At 42.2% G+C, this 7,325-nt stretch overlaps 1 pseudogene; it reads right to left on the bottom strand.

Annotated features, from left to right (window-relative positions):
* Positions 1–5,727: 5,727 nt before the first annotated feature.
* LOC126177856 (5S ribosomal RNA) lies at positions 5,728–5,845 on the bottom strand (annotated as a pseudogene).
* Between the last annotated feature and the right edge of the window lie 1,480 nt (positions 5,846–7,325).

Raw genomic sequence — 7,325 nt, forward strand, 5'->3', positions numbered from 1 at the left:
CACGCGGTTCCAGACTGAAGCGCCTAGAACCGCACGGCCACACCGGCCGGCAGAATAATATCCCTAATAACTCTCTAAAGTACTGGAGGGGACTCGGTAATGCCGTTAAGGTCCTAGACCCGATGAAGGGAAACTCCTGACCTACACCTCCACGCGGTAGAGAGTGGGCAATGTCACTTCATGTGATGTCTAACGTAGACAGGGATCGAGAGATGACCGGGATAAGTCATCACCCCAGCATTTGCTGGACAGGGCACCCTCTTGCCCTGGAAATGAGAAATCATTTCCAAAGGCGGAAGAACCAGCTGATGGTCAACGGCATAGGATGTGGAAGGCAACAGGAAACCACCACATTATAGAACTACGGTTATCCCAAGCATCAGCAGTAAACCATGTCAGTATCTTCTGTAAAATTTTACGGAGATAAAATAATCCCCCAATCGGATCTCCAGGTGGGGACTGCAAAAGATACAGACAACGTGAAGGAAAAGAATCCCAATTTTAACACAGCCACTTGGAATGTGAGAACACTGCTTTAGTGTAGCAAGCTAGAAAATGTAAAACTTGAAATCGATATCCTAGGCATATCAGAGATGAGATGGCCCCAACCAGGTGATTTCTGGTTTGGAGAATACAGAGTCATTCACACCGGAATTGACCAAGATAGACCAGGAATGGAAGGAGTTGGAATAATTTTGAGGAAAAACTATGGCTCACGTGTCAAGGGATATGTGCAATATAGCTCTCGAATAATACTAGTCAAGCTTGAAACTAAACCAAAGGACACTGTGATAATACAAATATACATGCCAACATCCAAAGAAGAAGATGCAGTCATTGACGAAATATACGAAGAAATAAGTAATTCGATGAGAAATGTTAATGGAGATGGAAACCTGATTGCCATGGGGGACTGGAACGCAATTGTGGGTGAAGAACCGGAGGAAGGAATTGTTGGCAAATATGGACTTGGAAGAAGAAATGAAAGAGGAGATCGATTTATCGAGTTCTGCTCGAGGAACCAATTAGTTGTTGCAAACACATTTTTTCAACATCACAAACGAAGAAGATACACATGGAAGGTCTCTGGAGACCTGAGGAGACAACAGATTGATTACATTCTAGTGAAAGCACGTAGTAGGAACCAGATAAAATATTGCAGGAGCTATCCATCTACAGACATAGGCAGTGATCGTAACCTGGTCCTGATGAAAAGTTCACTGAGATTCAAAAGTTTGAAGAACAAGCCAGCAAAACTTAAATGGGAACTAGAAAAACTAAAAACTGAGGGACTGCCAAAGCGCTATGCTCATGAAACAGACAACCTAGCTAAGATTTTTCAACATGGCGGAGTAAATGAAGACTAGGATCAAATTAAATCTGTTATATACAAAGCAGCAGAAAAGATAGTTGGAAGAACTCAACCCAAAGACAAGAGGAAATGGATTACAGCAGATATTATTGAGCTTATAGAAAACAGGAGATTATACAGAAATGCAACTGATGAACAAGGAAAAGCTGAATACAGAAGACTAAGGAATTTAGTTAATAGAGAAGCTAGGAAAGCAAAAGAAAATTTTCTTGAAGAAATGTGCAAAGAAGTGGAAGAAAATATGCAAAACAGAAGAACTGATTTAGCCTACAGAACAGTAAATCAGTTTTTTAACAAACGTAAAACAACGCTCTCAGGCACAATAGAAAATAAAGAGGGGAAAATGCTGTTTGGTGAAGACATGGTGAAGAGATGGCAAGAATACATAGAGGAGTTGTAGGCCGGAACACCTCTTTCGGAGCAAGTAATAGGAAGAGATGAGCAAGTAGACGAAGATGACAAGGGAGATGACATTCTGCAAGAAGAATTTGACAGAGCTCTAAAAGAACTACGGGACAACAAAGCAGCGGGTATTGATGACATTCTTGCAGAACTAATAAAGAATGCTGGTGACAGCATGAAAATGTTGCTGCTTAAACTTATTAGGTCCATCTATAACACAGGAGAGATACCTACAGACTTCCAGAAATGTATCATTGTTCCTATACCAAAGAAGGCAGCAGCTACAAAATACGAAGAGTACCGAACTCTAAGCCTAATATCACATGCATCAAAAATTCTCATAAAAATAGTTCTGAAGAGAATGGAAGAGAAGGTTGAGGATATGCTGAGTGAAGATCAGTTTGGTTTCAGAAGGGGACTGGGAACAAGAGAGACGATTCTGGCACTGAGACTCGTTATCGAAAAGCAATTACAGAAAAATAAACCAACTTATATTGCCTTTGTAGACATGGAGAAGGAATTTGATAACGTTATCTGGCAAGAAATGTTCAGAGTGCTGAGGAAAAGTGGAATAAAGTTGTGATACTCAGTTTCTATAAGAATGAGGTGGCAGTGATTAGGAACTGTCACCATGAACAAGAAGCAAATATTAGAAAAGGGGTAAGGCAAGGATGTGCTCTCTCTCCTCTTATATTCAATGCTTACATCCAGGAAGCTATACGCCAAGTTCGAGAAGCTACTGAGGTGGGGATCAAAATTAATGGGCAGAAAATAGACATATTACGTTATGTAGATGATATTGCTATAGTCAGGGAGACAAAAGAAGATCTAGAGGAAGTCCTCAGAACAATGGAAAAAATTCTATGCAATCAGTATGGAATGAGGATAAACAAGAAAAAGACTAAAGTAATGGTATGCAGTACAGAAGCAGAATATGAACCTCTGAGAATGAGAATTGGAAGAGAGGAGCTGGAAGTGATAGAGGAATTTACTTACCTGGGAAGCAAAATTACAAGGGATGGTAGAAGCCGGAAAGAAATTGCGACCAGAATACAAAAGGCCAAAATTGCATTTAATCGGAGAAGGAACTTACTCACCAGCAACAACATCAATCTGAAAATAAGGAAACGTATCATGAAAGGTTTCGTTTGAAGTGTGGCTCTATACGGATGTGAAACTTGGACAATTGGAAGAGAAGAGAGAAAATGGCTAGAGACCCTGGAGATGTGGTGCTATAGAAGGATGATGAAGAACTGCTGGAGAGACAAAGGAACAAATGAAGAGGTGCTCAGACGAGTACAGGAAACCAGATCTCTGTGGAGGTACATCCAAACAAGAAGAGACAAACTTGTAGGGTATATATTACGACACAACAACATTGGAACAATAGCAGAAGGAGCTATTGAGGGAAGGAATCGGCGGGGGCGACCAAGGATATCATACATGCAACAGATCATGAGTGACGCTGGAAGTAACACATACGTGGAAATGAAGAGGAAGGCAGACAGAAGAGAGGAATGGCGAGCTGCTGCAAACCAACCTCAGGGTTGAACACTAAAAGAAGAATAACTTACACCATGACAGAAAATTAGCCGAGAGAGATTGGATTAGAGGCTTCAGAAAGCACCGTCCCTAAATTGTTTTGAGAAAACCATAGGCGATCTAAATCAGCTAAGGTTTTTGCAGTAAAAGGTAGACGGCAAGTTGGTCCTCTTACATCTGCCGAAAAAGATGTTCTGTCTACGTTTGTAATTTTTATGGCGGCTGGAGTCTCTTTTCTCCCTCTTTTCGTCATATTTCCCAGATAGCGTATGAAAGTAGAACCCCAAGATAACCCTCCACCTCGGCAGCTTTCGCTTGTCGCACGTCAGAGTGGATGCGAAGTGAGGTATTTGCAGTATGGTTTGAACATTTTTTGAAGTATGCTAACCAACAAAAAACGACCCTGTATTACTAATACATTATGCACAAGCTACGCCCATGAGGAACCTTGACTTGCTATGAATAACCAAACAACTCTAGTTTCCTTCCCTCCACATTGCAGCCACAAGCTGCAGCTGCTGGACGTACCTTTTGTGGGGCCTTTCAACACCCTTTACATTCAGGCTATCCAGAGATTATTGCATAATAACCGTGGCAGGAAAATAACTTAATAGGAAGTGTCTCGCCTCCTTCAGGCTTTTTTAAGTGCAGCTACCCCTGCTGTTGTACATGGATTTTGGAGGTGTGGCGTAGAACCAATCAACAGGAACGTGTTTACTGAAGCGGATTTTGCCTCGGCTACAGCCTCAGAAGTTCCCAATCCATCTATCTGCCTCTGCTGCATGCCCACCAACTGAAGACAGTCAAGACTAACAGGTTCTAGGATTTGAATGAACTCGTTCTGCTGAGATTGATCACGCACCTGCACTTTCTAGGGATCGCAGTGCAGAATTCACAGTAGGTTCTGGAACCCCCAACACTGGCTTAGTTCTCATCTCTGGAGACTCATCAAATCTTAGCACCTCATCTGCAGTTAATCCCCCTATAAAGCCCAGCACATCTACTGTAAGGTTATTCTCCATGCCCAGGAGGCCAACCTCATTTGCAGTAAGCCCTCATGATATTGTTCCAATCCCAACATCAAACATTAACAAACGCCAAAATAAGCGGAAAAAAGGTTCAATAGCAGGTTTAACTGCAACCCCTTACAAATCTCTTCTTGTAACAGCAAAGGCAGAAAAGGAAGAAAGAGAAAGACTGGAGAAAATTCAAATACAATTAAAAAGGGAAGAGAAAAATAAAAATAAGAAGTAAATAAAGAAGAAAGAAGTACAAGGAAAAAAGAAATCGAAAGTGGCTAAATGAGCTTTGTTTCAAGACTTTGATAGTGACACTGATTGCCTGTACTGTAGGGACTTATTTTCAAGGTCCAGAGAAAATGAAGGATGGCCCAGGTGTTCAGACTGTCTGGATTGGGCACACGAGGCTTGTGCCAGGTGAGAGGAAGGAGACAATGAGTTCATCTGTGATCTCTCCAAATAAACTGAAAAAGGCAATAGCCAAAGATATATTGTGAAACAACGTTGAAATGCAATTTTGGATAAATTGTTTAATTTAACTCAGGACATAATTTTAAAACAAATTGTAAATTGTTAAGCATTTATATACGATGATAAAATTCCTATTATTTGCGAAAATACACACTGTAGGAATTACTACATACAGCCACAAGTTTTCTTGAAATGATTTTGTTCTACCAGTACTAGTTTCGGGCCTGAACCCACCATCAGATGATGGTGTTGACTTCTTGCTAGCTCTACATTTCTGTCTTCCTGAAAAGTCCTCCTCTGCATTTTGTAGGACAGAGATCTGATTTTGTATAAGAAAATCTTTCAAGAAAACTTGTGACTGGTTGCAGTAGCTCTACAGTGTTATTTACGAAAACAACTGCGGTATTCTCCAACCAAAATGGATAAAATAAACACTTCTCAAAATGCAATTAATTTTTTTTTTTAAAATCAGGTATGGTGGCCATCCAGTTGCCATTTTACATTAGCCAACAGGGCAAAGTAGCCATTTCGCAGAGTGAGTTAAAAACTTTTTTTTTTTTTTGCAAAAAGTAAATGAAACAAAGTAATAGTGAAAATTTACACACAAACATAAATAATTAAGCTAACTAATACCTATCAATTTTCACCTATCAAAAACAACATTTTCCCTTAACTTGGTCACTGCGCCCATCCTTCCCCTAAAACTAAACTAAACTCCTCTCCAACAGGCCATGAAGGCCCAACGGTATCGACCGGCCGCCGTGTCATCCTCAGGCCAAGGCGTCACTGGAAGCAGATATGGAGGGGCATGTGGTCAGCACACCGCTCTCCCAGCCGTATGTGAGTTTCCGAGACCAGAGACGCTACTTCTCAATCAAGTAGCTCCTCAGTTTGCCTCACAAGGGTTGAGTGCACCCCGCTTGCCAACAGCGCTCGGCAGACCGGATGGTCACCCATCCAAGTACTAGGCCAGCCCGACAGCGCTTAAATTGGGTGATCTGACGGGAACCGGTGTTACCACTGTGGCAAGGCCGTTGGCCACCCTTCCCCTACCCTTAAGAATTACCTTTTTATGGTCTTCTTTATTTGAAGAAGTGCTCGTCCCCAGACACCACGGAGATTATAATCTCTGTCCCTATTAAAAATTTTTGCGCACAATCGAAATTCCATCGCTTCTTTTATTGCAGAATCTCAGTTATTCGATGGACAAGAAAGGATCTTCGTATTCTCAAAGTTGATTGTGCCCTTCCATAAGGCAGTGTTCTGCTGTCATTTTTTGCGAGTTTTCTGAACTTGATCTGCTGTCTATGTTCAGTGCAGCGCTAATCTACGGTGCAGATTGTCTGCCCTCCATAATTTTCGCCCCATTCACTTGGTACATTGTAGACACCACCCAGCCGCATCCAGTGAAAACAGCTTGATCTCCATTCCCCTTCCGCCCCTCAATCACAGCTCAGTGAGGGAAGGGGGAATTACTGCCTCCTTGCCAATTTCGTCCGCAGCTCGTGATCTAGTGGTTAGCGTGGCTGCCTCCGGATCACGGGGCACGGGTTCGATTCACGGCCAGGTTACGGATTTTCTCTGCGCGGGAGCTGGGTATTTGTGTTGTCCTCATCATTTCATCATCATCATCATCATCATCATCATCATCATTCGTGACAGTGGCTAGATTGGACTGTGTAAAAATTGGGACTTCGTACGGGCGCTGATGACAGCGCAGTTGAGCAAACATCATTATCATTGCCAATTTCCCGCATTTGGTCATGCGAATCCACCAGCAGGTGACGTCACTTTGGCAATATAAGTTGGAACTCCAAGCAACGTCACTCGGCCGGTGACAAATTTGAACGCTATTACAAAGGAGGAAGCGTTTGCTCCCACCAGACAGACATCTCCTGACGAGGAATATGGTGATTATCTTCAACAACTCGAGTTTTAACTCTTATTTGATGCAGTCTGTATACCAAGAAGATTTCATACAAGAATGGCGCTTCGGAAAACAGTGATGTAATATCAGGACACTGTTTACCAGCTACAGGAGTCAGGAAAGGTAGTGGTATTCTGGTAAGCGCCTGGCCTAACAGGACTCCAAGAAAAGGCAGTAGCTGATAAAGCGGTGCGATGAATACTTTCTCTTGTGCACTTATGAGTACCCCAAGCTAATTCGGCATGAACAGGTGTGATACCAGGCCAGCTACTTTCGTTGTTGCGGACCAACTAGAACGGTGTACACCCATAGAAACTACTGCATCCAACCCAGTATCTCAGACAAGTCTGTTTGTAATGACAGCCCCTGCAGACTGTCCCATACAGGAAGTAACGAATGAATTAACAGCAGTAAATAACCAGTCACTAAATGCTTTCAGTTATTGTAATAACCAGTGACCCATATTATATAACCTAACATGGCATGGCATTCGTTTACTGAAGTGCGACATCGAGCTTTCAGTATCTGCCACATATATATAATAGTGAACTTTCAGTATTAACATGTCCCTGTATGAACCGGTTCTTTCTCC

This window comes from Schistocerca cancellata, chromosome 3 (assembly GCF_023864275.1).
Source record: "Schistocerca cancellata isolate TAMUIC-IGC-003103 chromosome 3, iqSchCanc2.1, whole genome shotgun sequence".
Lineage (NCBI taxonomy): Eukaryota > Metazoa > Arthropoda > Insecta > Orthoptera > Acrididae > Schistocerca > Schistocerca cancellata.